Source organism: Canis aureus, chromosome 9, assembly GCF_053574225.1.
Source record: "Canis aureus isolate CA01 chromosome 9, VMU_Caureus_v.1.0, whole genome shotgun sequence".
NCBI classification, from domain to species: domain Eukaryota; kingdom Metazoa; phylum Chordata; class Mammalia; order Carnivora; family Canidae; genus Canis; species Canis aureus.
In genome coordinates this window covers 66,950,687-66,965,747 of record NC_135619.1, presented here as the reverse complement: position 1 = coordinate 66,965,747, position 15,061 = coordinate 66,950,687, and positions in this window count along the sequence as shown.

Here is a 15,061-nt window from a genome sequence, read left to right as displayed (position 1 = left end):
GGGCAAAAGCTTTTCATGGTCTTCTCTACCAAGAAGAGAGCGGAACGCAATCTTCATGGGAACCTCTGTCCAAGATAAGGAGATGAAAAATACATTGACATTCTGGAGCAATTTGATGGCTCTTGTTAGAAAAAAAAAAATCTCTCAACTGAAATGAAATTAGAGTTGACCTTTTAAAGAAATTTTGGTCTTAGCTTCTCTGAAAAAATGTCTTCCAATTCTGAAATATACGAAACTCAATGCAGCGGGAAATTATGGTCAATTGCCTTGAACCTTCTTGGTATGAGATTTCAGAGCATCTAGGGTTACATAATTGTTTCCAATGCTCAGAAACACATAAACACTTAATTTCATTGTCTGATGGGTCCTCATTGTGGTCCTGTGCTGGTAGATTCGAGAGAACTAGTCACAGTCAGAGTTTTTTGTTCACCCCTATATTTAAAGTGGTGTTTTGAATAGGTAATTTTCACACTGTTCAAAATTCAAAATGAATTAGGGGTAAATGGCAAAAGCTTCCTCCAAACCCCTTCTAGACATTAAGGTCCCCTTCCCAGAGGCTGACATGCTTTAAGCAACTTGAATACTTTTGTCCAGAAAGATTTTATTCACGTTCGAATGACAGCATGATATTCACATTTTTCTGCTCTTTTCATGTACTTAACAACATGTTTGGCTCATCTTTCCATCTTGGCTCACAAAGAGGGCAAAACGTTTGCTCATGCTTTTTGCCTGCATCATATTCTGTGACATGTATGAACTGCCATTTATGTAAACTGTCATTTACCAATGGGTATTTAAACCATTTCCTTAAAAAAAATAAATAAACAGTTACCTTTCTTTTTTCTTTTTTTGCAACTTTGGATAATACTGCAATGAATAACTTTGTTATACCTATCAATTCTCACCTGTGTAAGCATACTGATGGGATAAACTTCCAGAAATGGAATTGCTGGATTAAAAAGTATGTGTACTTATAATTTTGAGAGATTATCAGATATCTCTCCATGGAGACTGTCAATTTATATTTGCTCTAGGAAAATACGAGGGTCCCTATTTCCCACATTCTTATCAATATGACATTGGCTTCTCTCATCTTTGCCAATCTAACAGGTAAAACAGAATTTCTCATTTGTAGTTTTAATTTGCATTTTTCTTAACCTAATATTTTCATAAATCTAAGAGGCAAGTTAATTTGCTTCATAATGAATAATTGATTAATATTTTTGTTTAATTTTTGTATTGGGTCACTAGTCTTTTTTCTTATTTATTTATTTATTTATTAAATATTTTATTTATTTATTCATGATAGACATATATATAGAGAGAGAGGCAGAGACACAGGCAGAGGGAGAAGCAGGCTCCATGCCAGGAGCCTGATGTGGGACTCGATCCCAGGATTGCATCCTGGGCCAAAGGCAGGTGCTAAACTGCTGAGCCACCCTGAAATCCCCTTCTTATTGATTTATAATAACTCTTTATATATATGTGAAATTTATATATATATTTTTAATCATTATAATGTTAATTTATATATTTATATAAATTTCACGTATATATTTATAATTTATAAATGTATAAATTTCCATGATATGAGTTATAAGTCTTTCCTCCAGGTTTTCCCTTGGTATTTTAACTCTGCTTATGGCAGCTTTTGTAATGTAGCAGTTTTTTTCTTTGTATGCATTTAAACTTAATAATCTTCTAAAAAAATGGTTTTGGGCTCTTATATCTTAGTTAGAAAGGCATTCTTCTCTCTAAGGTATTAAATTCTCATGGTTTTTTTCTAGCAATTTAAGGGTTTCATTTTTTACCTTTAAATTTTAAATGTCTATGAAATTTATCCCACTGTATGTTGTGAATGCAACAGAATAAGATTTTTTATTTTCTTCAAGAGAGACACACAGAGAGAGGCAGAGACATAGGCAGAGGGAGAAGCAGGCTCCCTGTGGGGAGCTCGGTGAGGGACTTGATCCAGGACCCTCGGATCATGACCTGAGCCAAAGGCAGATGCTCAACCACTGAGCCACCCAGGTGCCTCCAGAATAAGATTAATGGATGCTGCAGTGCTCATTCCTCATTCATGTTATGCATCCGTTCTGTGTTAGCTCTGGGCTCTAGGACCCAGGCAGACAGAGAGCGTCATTGGTCACTGTGGCAAGAATAGAGAGAGATGTGGTGAACCATAATTTGGCTCTTAGAGACTTCCTCTTGAAAGAAACACGTTTATGCTCACATTCCATCAATCAGAGCAAATCACATGGTCAGAAGAAGAGAAGAACTGGAATATTTGTGAATAGATTCAATGATTACTGTAAGTTATGGATCTTTTCATTTCCAGATGACAACTTAACACTCAGCTCTATTCAATGAATAATCCACCTTTTCTTTACTGATCTGAAAAGCCTTCTTTTTCATGATTTAAATTCTATTATGTATGTTGGATTATTATAGATTTTCTATTTTGTTCCAATGATGAGTCTGCCTATAAATGCACCATATGGTTTTCATTATATGTTTTATAATTATTAAATTATTATTTTATAATTTATACTTTGGAGTTTTAAAAGATATTTTGCTTTCTGGTAGGGCTAGTCTTCCCCGAGTACTCTCTATTTTTTGAGAATTTGAATATTCTTGCTGGTTTATTTTTTCATATGAATTTTAGAATCGTCTTGTTTAGTGACCAGATCCTGTTGGTGTTTTTATTGAGTTCCCATTAAATTTATATATTAACTTGGGAAGAACTGACATTTTTATGATGCAAGGCCTTCCTGCCCAAGGCTGTGTGATGTGTCTTTCCTTTTGTTTGACTCTTCTTTATGTTCATAGCAGCATGAAGATTTTCTCCCATCTAGCATTAACATGCTTCTTGGCTTGTTCCCGACTATTTTGTCATCATGTTGCTGTCGTCTGAACAGGGGCCCTTCCTTCTTCTCTCTCCGTCTCCTCCTCCCCTTTTTTCCCTCCATATTCATATGCCTGAAAATTATTGGTTCCTCCAGCCTCCTTTACAATTATTAAATTGGAAGCAAACATCAGATGGGATAGACATGACCCATGTTAACGTAAGCGTGAGTTAGAGTTGTTCACAGATAATTTTTCCCCCGTGTTTAACCTCTATAGATCTTAGGACTATGAACTTGAGCGATAAGGTGGTTATTCACAAAGTTAGTTTATTTGAAAAGTTGGCAAGATGGAGGCAGGTTAATATCAGAGAAAGAAATGCACCTTACTTCACAACTCCCAGCTTCAGGCACATCAGGCATCTCTCAGGCAGTGAGATGAAGGAGAACATCCCTGGATCAGACACCTAAACACAGTGCTTGAAGCCCACTAGGTGCTTTATCAAATATTTTTGGAATAAAGCTGAGTCCAGCCATGAAGTGTAAGCACCAATTAGCTAGAGCAGTGGTTCTCGACTCGGCTTGCCCGTGAGAATCACTAAGGGAGCTTTCGGAAAGCACTGATACCCAGCCCTGTTTCAGACCAGTGATGCCAGAAACTGTGGGAGCAAGACCTGGGTTGGTGGGAAGTTCCACACCTTTCAAAACTTCCCAGGTGATTTTCTTGTGCAGCAAGGAGGAGAACCACCATGTTAGACCAGTGTTGTTGCTGAGCAGATAAGGTGTGGGGAGTGAGAGAGGGTGAGGTGTCCATGCTCAAGCTGAGAACTAGTAGTAGTGTCTCTGGGGTCCCCAGCCCAGAGGATGGGAGCTCCCGAGTATCCCAGGCCCACAGGCTCCTTAGTGTTTTGGGGTTAGAACTCGTTTTACCCTGTCAGCAATCCCAGGGTAAAGGCACTGCGTTATCCCCATGACGTGGGAAGCCAGTTCTGCAACGTGTCCAAGGTTATGCAGCTAAAAAGGTCAGAATTTAGGAGAGTAGCCAGGCCTGCCTGACCCAGAGGCCCAAGCTCCCCAGATCAGCCTCTTCCCTACTCTGGCTGTGAGGACTTGGGACATTGCCAACGACTTTTCCCTCCCTGGGGGAAATAATAAGTTATATAACATGGTCATTAAGAATTGTTTACACTTTAAATATTTTTAGCAGTGTCAATTGAAACCTTGCTTCAAGAACAGGGAGCAGAACCCACAGCTTGGGAAGGGCTAGGGGTCAGTGCATGCCACCTGCTGACCCCCTCTGCCCCACCATCCCCTGGCCTGATCTCCATGGGGGAAGCTTTGTACTTGAAAAGCTTGGGGATAAATGCTCTAATATTAGGTGCTGAACAATAAAAGAGGAAAAGAATGAGAAAAATTTGTTATTTGCTCATGCACCGGGGGACAGTTAGGTGGTTTTCATGTCTTGGCTGTTGTGAATAATCCCACAGTGCACATGGGAGTGCAGACATCTCTTCAAGATCCTGACTTCAGTTCTTTCGGATATATACCCAGAAAGAGGATTGCTGAATCATAGAGTAGCTCTATTTTCAATTTTTTTGCTTTTTGATAATGGCCACCTTACAAGTGTGGGGTGACTATCTTACTGTGGTTTTGATTTACACTTTTCTGATGATTAGCGACACTGAGGATCTTCTCATGTGCCTATTGGCCATTTGTAGGGCTTGAATGTCTATTCAAGTCCTTTATCCGGTCTTTAATATGGATTATTTGCATTTTTTGTTTTGCTGTTGAGTTGTAGGAGCACCTTACATATTTGGATATTAACCCCTTATCAGATAGATGAATGTCTTGCAAATATTTTCTCTCCTTCTGTAGGCTTCCTTTTTTTTTTTTTTTAACCACATACATACAATGGAGTATTATTCAGCCTTAAAAAAGAAGGAAAATCTATAATATGTGACAACATGGATGAACGTGGAGGGCATTAAACCGAGTGAAATAAACCAGGCACAGGAGGGCGAATTTTAATTCCACTCACACGAGGTATTGAAGATAGCCCAACTCCTAGAAGCAATGAGTGGAATGGTAGTTGCCAGGGGCTGAGGGGAGAGGGCGTGGGGAGCTGCTATTTAATGGATAGAAGTCGTAGTTAGGTAAGATGAAAAAGTCCCAGAGCCCCGCTGTACGATCTTGTGCCTATAGCTAATGGTACTGCATGTACACTTAATTTGCTAAAAGGGTAGATCTCATGTTAAGTATTCTCACTATAATAAAAAAAAAAAAAAGGGAAGAATTCAGCTGGATCTCCTTACCTCGCACTGCTTTTCCTCTAGAGCTGCACGTGAGGTTTTTGTGTTTTAGTGTTGCCAACCCCAGATCCAGCAGACGGAGCCCCCCCCCCACACTTAGGGAGGGCCTGGTTTTAAGGGCCACGCCTTTGGGGCTCTCGGGTTACCCACTTGGCCTCCTCTAACAAGCAGATGGGCATCTGGGGTACGCATGTGCACCAACCATATTGGACCACTTTTCTCTGCCACCCCTCCCCCAGGCGCAGGGCAATCAGAGGCCTGGATGCCAAGCCTGGTTTTGGGAGATTTTCTCCAGCAGGCCCCCGACCGCCCCTGCCCACCCCCCTCCTTCCAATCCTGGCAGCTGCAAGGGGACCTCTAGACCTGCTAAGTGACGGGGCTGTAGGGGCCAGGGGGGCCAGCTCCGAAGTGCCTCTGGAAACAATTTCTTCTGCTCTGCTTTGGGAGTCTGTGAAATTTTGTCTCCTGTCTCTCTCTCTGCGTTTCTCTGCCTCCACCTCTGGGGTTCGGCCTTCCCGCTCGCCCCCAGCCTGCCCTCTACGTGGGCACGTGTGTAGACGTGTCAGACAGAGGGTGCTCTGCGTTAACGCCTCTCCCCTTGACCTCAATCTCTCTCTCTCTCCTCTGCTCCTCCTGGGGGAACAGCCCGGGTCTGCTGGGATGCCAGCTGGTCAGGGTCCCCCATTGCCCCCCAGCCTTGGAGACAAGTGGCTCGGACATGGTCCCTTCTGCTGTAGGCATGACAGGTGGACACTAAGACTGAAATGCCTGAGAAGGGGGATCTGGGCTCAGGACAGGTGTGGAGGGCACTGAGGGCTTTGGAGCAGACATTGCTTCCCTTTGAGAGCTCGGAACTGGAAGTTACTGAAGCCTCCTCTGTGTCCCCAAATGTTCCCCACTGTCAGGGTGGTGGTGAGGACTGAATGAAGGTATGAGACCAGTGTCACTCTGGTCTCCATTTACAGTTGTACTTGCTCACCATACAACAGCTACTGGCTGGCACCAGGATGCCACCTAGCGCCTTCTGACAGGGCCATGCTGCCTCCTCATCATCCTCGTCAGGCTAAATCTGTCCTCAATTTGCCCTCCGTCATAGCTGAGGTTACTCACATTCTGCCCCGGTGTGCACAGCAACCCCGGTGAGCTCCTCGGGGGCAGGGTTTGTGTTAAGCTGCCCTGTGTGCAGCAGGATGACCTACCCCAACACGGCCCGTGCTACTGGCACGCGTGCTTGTCCCAGAAGGCTGACCAGCTTCAGCGAACTTCCTTGTTGCAGGAACTTTGTAGCCCAGGACCAAGAGCCATGTGGCTAGGCAGCCAGAGAGCCCCTCCTGGCCTTGGTATGGTGGACGTCTGAGCTCACGCTGAGGCCTTGGGTCACATCATCGCTGGGGTGAAGGTAGGGCACAGTCTTGGCCAGATCAGCTTCCTTAAACCTGAAAAGGAGAAGTGGGTGCATTGAACAGGACACCAGCACTTCACTCCCTTGCAGAGGCCAGGGGCTGTCAAAGCCTTGGAAGGCGCTGCTCAGGGTTGGGTGGAAATGGTCCAGAGGTGGGAGCTATGACCTGAGATCTCCTGGGACCCTGGAGGCCTGGACGAGGAGCGACCTAGCAGGGCCTCTGAGGGGAGAGCACCACTGAGAGCCCGGCAGGGCCTGGGGAAGAGCCCCAGGTGGCTGAAGGGGACTCTCCACCAGCCCCAAAGGATGGGGCCCAGAACAGATCTCACCCATCTGGGGAGCTCAAGCGACACAGCATTGTTGACTCCAGAGGTGGGGATGCGAGTCACCCTGCTGTGTCTGGAGCCCCGTGTGGGCATCACCCAGCACCCATTCGCCACGCCAAGTGCATTGCCAACTCTGACTTCCAGCACCGCTCGTGTACTGCTGTCTTAGGGCTGCCGGAGCAGAGGACCACAAGCTGGCAGGCTTAAACCAAAAGAACTGTCTTGACTCACAGTTCTATAGTCCAGAAGTCTCAGGCACAGGTGTCAGCGGGGGCCACGCTCCCTCCGAAAGCACTAGGGGACAATTCCTGCTTGTCCCCCGGCTTCTGCTGGCTGTCAGCCTCCCACACGGCCGACCTCCCTTCTCTGCCTCCATCTCCACACGGCCTTCCTCTGGGTCTGGGTCTCCTCCTGACTCTTAGAAGGACTTGTCGTTGGGCTCAGGGTGATATCTCATCTGGTGACATCTACGAAGACCCCATTTCCACAGAGGTGATGGTGGCCGGGTCTGGTTGTTAGGATGCGGACATACCTTTCCAGGGGCCATCATTCCACTCAGTCCGGGTGGTGATAGCAGAGAGCACTTCCAAGGCTCTTCCCTGGCCTGGGGACTGTGCTCAGTGCTCCCCACGTGGGGGGCGGGTGCCAGCGTCCCCCCACTCTCAGGTGAGAGAACCTCCAGTTTATAGAGGTGGGCTGAGGGATGGAAGTTCCTAATTTGTCACAAAGGCCAAGTATGGATTGGGGGATTGGGAGTCCAGCTCCTAACCATGGAGCCACCCTGGCCCAGGCCCACGTGGGTCCTTAAGAAGGTGCAGAGAGAAGCCCTCATGGTGGGCCTCCAGTGACCCCCTCTCCTTAGGGACTGCTGACACCTGAGTGTAGTTTAACCCCGTCCTCCTGACACAGGTGCTTGGGCAGAGCTGTTGGTCAGACGCTGAATTTCCTTCTCTGTCCCTCTCTCCCTGGAAGGCTGCACTGCCTCCAGCGGTGGGAGATGGGGAGTTGGGGTCAGGGTGGGTTGCCCCAGACTCTGGTCATCCCTCCCAACACCCCATCCTGGTTGCCCTGATGATTTCCTTCCTCCTAAACCAGGAAAGCAGCCCCACCCACAACACGCCTCACCATGTGCCCAGGATCTCTGCCCAAGGAGCTCTGGCCCTTCCCCGCAGCCACCTGAGCAGGGGTGCTGATGCCAGGGTCTTGCCTCCCTGGGACTTCTGGGGTCAAAGATCCCATGTTTCCCGCAGGGTGTCCTGCAGGGTGGGTTCCTGCCACTGACCATATGAGTGTATGCCCAGCGCTTGGCAGGCTGTGGGTACAGATACTTGTGGAATGAAGGGTGGGTGACCGTTCAGCTGGGAGGGTCCTTCTCCACCCTGGAACCCCTCCTGGCTCTAGGCCTCGGGCTCTGTCTGGCCTGAAGAGTCCCGGCTCTGCCCACACCTTCTTCCTGATGTCACCGTCTATTACTGTATCCAGCCCAGAGGGGACAGGCAGGAGACCCTGGTTACCTCCTAGCAAGACCTACCAAGGGCAAAGTGCAAGTGGTACCCAGCTTCCGTACGTATCTGGAGCCTGACAAGCTCTCAGGCACGCCAAAACAAACTGCTGAACAAAATGGAAAAATGGTACCTTCAAAATAATAGGATTGAAAATCCCGTACACAGCTGCAGTTTCATGTGACTGGAAATCAGCAAAATACCAAAGGTGACTGAATTTAATTCTGATTGTTCATGTCTGGATGGGAAATAAGGGAAGACATAGATACTTCACAAATGTTTCTATATTTTCCAAGCCACTTACTGTTTTTTGTCTCCATTCAACAAAATCACTAATTAGCTTGTTATAATAGTGATTCTTTCACAAATTGGCTCTATTGGCAGAAACAGTCTAAAAGACGAGTCTTGAATATCTTTTGTAAAATCTGCTCAAACATTTCTGACCCCCAGTCCTGTGATCGAAGCTACTTTGTAGCTGACACCTTCTCTCTCTGGGGACCATCTCGTGGTGGCCTGGACACCTCAGTGCAGGTCATACCCCAGGGCTGGGCTTTCACCAAAACTCCGGCAGCCGGTACCTTGTCCTAGGGTCAGCCTTGGGGATCCTGTAGATGGCCTTCCACTTCGCCCAGCTGTGTGTTTCATTTACCCTATGCGCCGTCGGCCTGCTTGGTATTTTTAAAAATTGAACTGGTTGTCAACATTCAAAAGGGGAAACATTTTCACCTAAAAACCTAGCTTTTCAGTTTCTTTTGAAATTTGAGAAGCCAGCAGCCCTGGGACACCTTTCTGCAAGGCAATATCCAACCGAGGCTGGCAGGAACTTAGGCAGAGGCTGTGGGGGGTGCCCAGTAGTCTATCATCCCTTCTGAGAATCCCCAATTTCTGGCCGGGCACACGGTCACCCAAGATGGAAGCAACGTTCTCTGCCTCTCTTGCAGCTAGGGGTACCATGTGTCTGGGGTCTGGCCAATAGGAGATGAGCTGAAGAGAGGGGTGGTACTCACGGGTTGTACACTTAAAGGAAGAGGGTGCCTTCCATTTTTCCTCACCTCCTTCCTATCGGCTGGAAGGTGGAGGCATTGGTGGGTGGTTTTCCAGCAGCCAGGTGAGGACAACCCCCTAGGGAGGGCAGGCCCACCACTTAGAAGAGGCCTGGGTGAAACAGAACTACTAGGTCTGCTTACATTCTTAGGTCAAAGTGTAAATTTTTTTTTTTTTTAAAAAGATTTATTTATTTGAAAGAGAGAGAGAGAGTTGGGAAGGGGAAGAAGGAGAGAATCTTCAAGCAGATTCCCCGCTGAGCACAGAACCCGACTCGGGGCTCCATCTCATGACCCTGAGATCATGACATGAGCTGAGACCAAGAGTTGGACACTTAAGCGACTGAGCCACCCAAGTGCCCTGGTCAAAATGTAAATTCTATGCCCTCTAAGAAGCCACTGTCACAGACAGGCCACCCTGTGTGCCACGTTTAGCTGAGGCCCTCCAGATCCACAGATCTCGCCACTCCCTGTGCTTTCCCAACACCAAGTTCAGCTGATTTCTGCTCCTGAACTCAAAATCTCTGCCTACTGCCCAAGCTGGCCCCCAAGTATTTGAACTCGGAACACCCATCGCCAATCCTCAAGAAACAAAACATAAGTGAGATACCTATTCTCCAGTACTTTGGGGCTGTTCACTTCTCCTTTTTAGGGGTTCTGGGCTCCCCACTCTGGGAAGGCTAATTTTATGGACTCCCTGGTGCTCACTGGAGAAGAGAGGAAAAATCAATTTTATCTCTGGCTGTAAATGCAAAATGCAAAATGAGGCTTACATGGGATCACACAGCACAGCCCCTGCCCTGAATTCAGTGGAGCTCTTTGCACCTGCCAGCTGCCCTCTTACTGCTTCTGGTGGGCATAAGCATAGTGAGAGCCAGGGACAGGATTTGTGTGTCTGTGTGGCTCCCTTCTGAGAAGTTGGAGACCAGCCAACATCCCATCTACAGGGACTGGCATGGCCCATAACCCACAGATGGTTACAGACCCTATGGTATGATTAGGAGGGGCAACACGACTTTATTCAGGACACTTATTTTCACCCAAAATGCACATTAATTGGCGACCCTAGAGCAAGCTCTATCTGTAGACTTCAAAAAAGTATTTCTAAACTTGTACTCAGGCCCACGGATGCACTGAGGGGCCCGTGACACTCCTCTGTCCTGAAGACCATACCAGTCCCTCCTTGCATCAGGGGGACGAGAGCATCAGGCACCTGCTACCACAAGTGTGTTCACCTGACCAGCAGCAGCCTCACAACGCCGGGACCTTGTTAGGAAGCCCAGATCCCAGACCTGCTGACTCAAAGTCTACTTTTTAACAAGATGCTCGGGATTTGCGCCCAGGAACAAGCCTGAGAATCACCAATCTCATCAAATGGAAGAGAATGGGAAGAGTGTAGGCTTTGAAGTAGAACACTCCAGATCCCAGCTCTGCTACTTTTGAGCTGCCCAAGCACGGTGCATTGAGTAAACTCTGAGCCCCAGCTATGAAAAGAGAGAAATAATATTAAGTGGAACCATGCGAAGTTGCCCTTCTTAGTAGGTTTTTTTTAAAAAAAGGTCAAATATAATCAATGTGATATGGTTCAACCAGCACATCCTGTTAGGTTGTGGGAATTAGTTTTAAAATGAGGTAAAATATAGAGAATGACTGGTACGTAGGAGGTGTTCACTCCATGCCACAGCTTGATGCCCCCTTCCTACCCTCACCCCAGGTTCTCAGGTTCCCATGAAACCACGCAGAAGAATAGGGTGTGCACAATGGCTCATTGAACCTGATACCTCAACAGAAGCTCCTGGCACTTGAGCAGGGGGTGACTTTCGTGGCTGCGTGAAGCTTGTACGAGGATCCCTGCCCTCAGCCGGCTTCAGGAATGCCTCCCATTTCCCTTCAGACAAAGAGGCAGAGAAGCCCCAGTAACCTGGTGATGTCTCTGAGGCCACGCAGAGACTTTGACGGTGACTCAGTCTCCAGAGCAGGGACTCTAGGGTGGTCCCCAGCTCTGTTCTCCCAGGACCGTCCAGTGCCTCTGGGGAGCATGATCCCAGTGGCTTTACCATCTTCTCCAGAAAAAGCATGCTTCCTGTGTCCATGTGAAAAGTCCTCATCAGGAAGGGTTGATTAAACTTAGTGCCAGGAGGGGGTGCAGGGTCCAGGTTGGGGTGAGGCCTGGGAGTGACCAGGAGGCTGATGGCGGCAATGGCCTTTGAGCCCTGTCCATTCAGAGTCACCTCAGCCTTGTGAATGACCTGCAAGGAAAATTCTGGAATCATCGACTGACCCCATGGGAGGGATTGACCAGGCCCTTTTTTTTTTTTTTTTTTTAAGATTTTATTTATTTCTTCATAAGAGATGCAGAGATACAGGCAGAGAGAGAAGAAGGCTCCATGGAGGGAGCCCCACGTGGGACTCGATCCCAGGACCCCAGGATCACACCCTGGGCCCAAAGCAGGCACTAAACCGCTGAGCTACCTAGGGATCCCTGGGCCCTTATTTTATACCATTTTTTCTCTCTTCTCTTACTTACCCCCACCCATAACCATCCCTCCACCTGCCAGGTCACCTATCCTTTTGTCCACCCCTTAGACTGTGAGACTTATTGTCACTCACATGCTACAAATGCAGTGGTCTACTTGCTGTGTGCCCTCCAGCCACACACTAGACTCTGATTTTGCTCTGTTTACTGCTCCATCCCCAAACTCAGTCTACACCCGGGACATAGTAATCCCTCGCTCTGGCTCATATCCCTCTATCGTCACTGGCTGTGAGAGATCACTTGACCTGAAGTTGGAGGACTCTGGCTCTACACCCCACCCCACCTGACTGCACACGGCCCCTCACCCCAGGATGTGATCTTAGAAAGTTGCTTCCCCTCCCAAATACTGTTCAGGGTCCCCAGTGATCTGGGCAGTGGAGGTTCAGAGGTTCAGAGAGGTGTTGTGGCTTGCCTAAGGTCACACAGCTAGGATGGGACAAAGTAAGGGCTCAGACGAGAGTCTGTTTGACCTCAAACCCCACATTCTTTCCCTCACCCTCCACTGCCCTTTTCTGGAATGTGTGTGATATGGAAGCCACAGGGACCCAGTGCTGTTTGAGAAAGAATGCAGGCCTTTGGCCTCAAACCCTGGCTTGATGCTAACTAGCAGGGTGATGCCTGGCGGAGAAGGCAAGGGGCCGACTTCCCGGGACTCTGCTGCTGGGCCAGTCTACCTTGCCCTGGGCAAACCGTCTCACTCATCAGTGTTTGGAGCAGCAGGGCTGACCCACCTTGCCCCGGTTGGTCCATCTCAGCACGGAGCATTGCAGCTCAGGATCACGGAGGAAGTGGTGGCGGGTCTTCTGCTTCATCGTGGGCCCTGCACGGCTCTGTGCTCAACCCCAAAGAAATCCTTTGGGCTAGTGGCATGTGGGTCACAGGGTTGCACACACCCGGCTGAGGGATAGACGAACCCCAACGTCACTCTCGGGGAAAGAACCAAGAATGGGCTTGGGGGTCACCTTCTGGCAGCCCTTGGGGATGGGAGTCCACAGTCTGGACACCAAGCCTGTGTGTCTTCAGGGCTGTCTTTTCTGCCTGTGTGACCCTGGGGGTGCTGAGCCCTTGGTGGCTCTGAGCGTCTGTCCCCTTGCCTGTAAAATGGAGATAAATATTATTACGACAGCACAACAGTGTTATGATAGTGTGATCCTACCGCTGGTACACGGTTGCTCTCTCTGGTCTCCTGGCCCTCAGGGCCCCTCAGCGCATCATCACTACCCCAGCACAGTCATCCCCTAGGACACTCCCAAAGCCCGGGAGGCGCCTAGAGAAGACTCAGCTGACTCGAGACCTATGGCACCTCTGGAACCCAGGGACGGGTGTGGGCAAACACCCCTGGGGGTGTGTGCCCCCGGGGGGAAACAGAGCCCTCACCTGCACTTGGTGCCAAGGGCTCTCTCAGCAGGTGTGCAGGGATGTGCGCTTCTGTTCACACAAGACAGCTGCTTGGGTGTTCCTTTCATCTCCTTGGGAGAGGACCCCCCCGCCCGACCTTTGAGGCAGTCCACTTTGTCCTTCCTTCCCACCCCGCCTGCTTCCTGCTCACACACAGAGTTTGGGTCTCACCCAACAGCTCACAGCACCTCCTCCAGGCGACCCCTTTTAAATCCCGGCTCCATCATATCCTGGAATGTGACCTTGGGTGACTCACCCCGCCTGAGCCCCGTTGCTCATCCCTGGTCTTGGACTGGCAGGGCGCTCCCGAGGAGAGCAGGCGAGGAGGCATCTCATGGTGCAGGGAGACACCCTGGCAGCCCGGCCTTGGCTCAGGCTCTGCTGCTATGTGCGAGCCCAGAGACCTTGGCCAAGTCACTTTACCTCTTGGGGCCTCTGCTTGCCCTCTCTGGGGTGGTGCTAAGAATCCCCTCGTCATAGGGTTATAGGAATTCGAGTGATCTTGCGCCATACTGCCCTAGCCCAGGACCCGGCACGGGGTGGGCCCCCAGATAGCAGCAAGATGCTATTACCCCAGCAGACCTGCCTCCCTTCGCAGGATTCTGACGGAGATCTCAGTGAAGACTAGAACCTATTTCAGTAATGGTGTGAGCTAACTCTTTGCTCCACTGAGGGATCTGCTGTGATACTTTTATTTTATTTTTATTTTTTTAAATTTTTTAAATAATAAATTAATTTTTTTATTGGTGTTCAATTTGCCAACATACAGAATAACACCCAGTGCTCATCCCGTCAAGTCGCTGTGATACCTCTAAAAGGTAAATCAGATTTGGGACTCCTGGGTGGCTCAGTCGGTTAAGCGTCTGACTCGGTTTCGGCTCAGGTCATGATCTCAGGTCGCGAGATCAAGCCCCGCATCTGCCTCCGCCATCAGCAGGAAGTCTGCTTGAGACCCTCTGCCTCTGCCCCTCCCCCTACTCTCTCTCTCTCTCTCTGTCTCTCAAATAAACAGAATAAATCTTCAAAAGAAAGGCAAATCAGATTTATTCACTTCTAGTTCAAGATTGCCAATGGTCGCCATCACCCTGAGGAGAAATTCTACACTTCTCACCACCTCTTAGGAAGCCCTACGTGATTTGGGCCTTGGCAATATTCTGACCTCCCCTCTGACAATCCTTCTCCTCCCTCCTTCTGCTCTCACCTCTGGCCTTCTTGTTACTCTAGGACTTAAGAGCTCAATCCTGCCTCAGGACCTTTGCACTTGCTACCTAGAACAGTGAACCACCTTTCTGCAGCACTTACTCTGTACACTCCTTCACTTCACTCAGCTCTCTGCTCAGAGGTCACCTTCTTAGAGAGGCCCTACCTCTGCCCTCACCACCCTAAGTCCTGCTTTATTTTTCTTATGCTCATCTGGAATGATATGAAATATTTATCTATCTTTCCTACCGAAAGGTAAGCTCTATGAGGGCATCATTCTGTCTGTGTATTCGCTGCTCAATTCCTAGTACTCAGCACAGGGCTGACTGTCAATGGATATTTGTTGAAAGCGCAAATGGTTTATGGGCTACCCTTGGAAATTCCATTCTAGGGGCACCCGGGTGGCTCAGTTGGTTAAGCGTCCAACTCTTGATTTCAGCTCAGGTCATGATCTCAGAGTCAGGGGATCAAGCCCCGCATCAGTCTCCTTGTTGAACGTGGA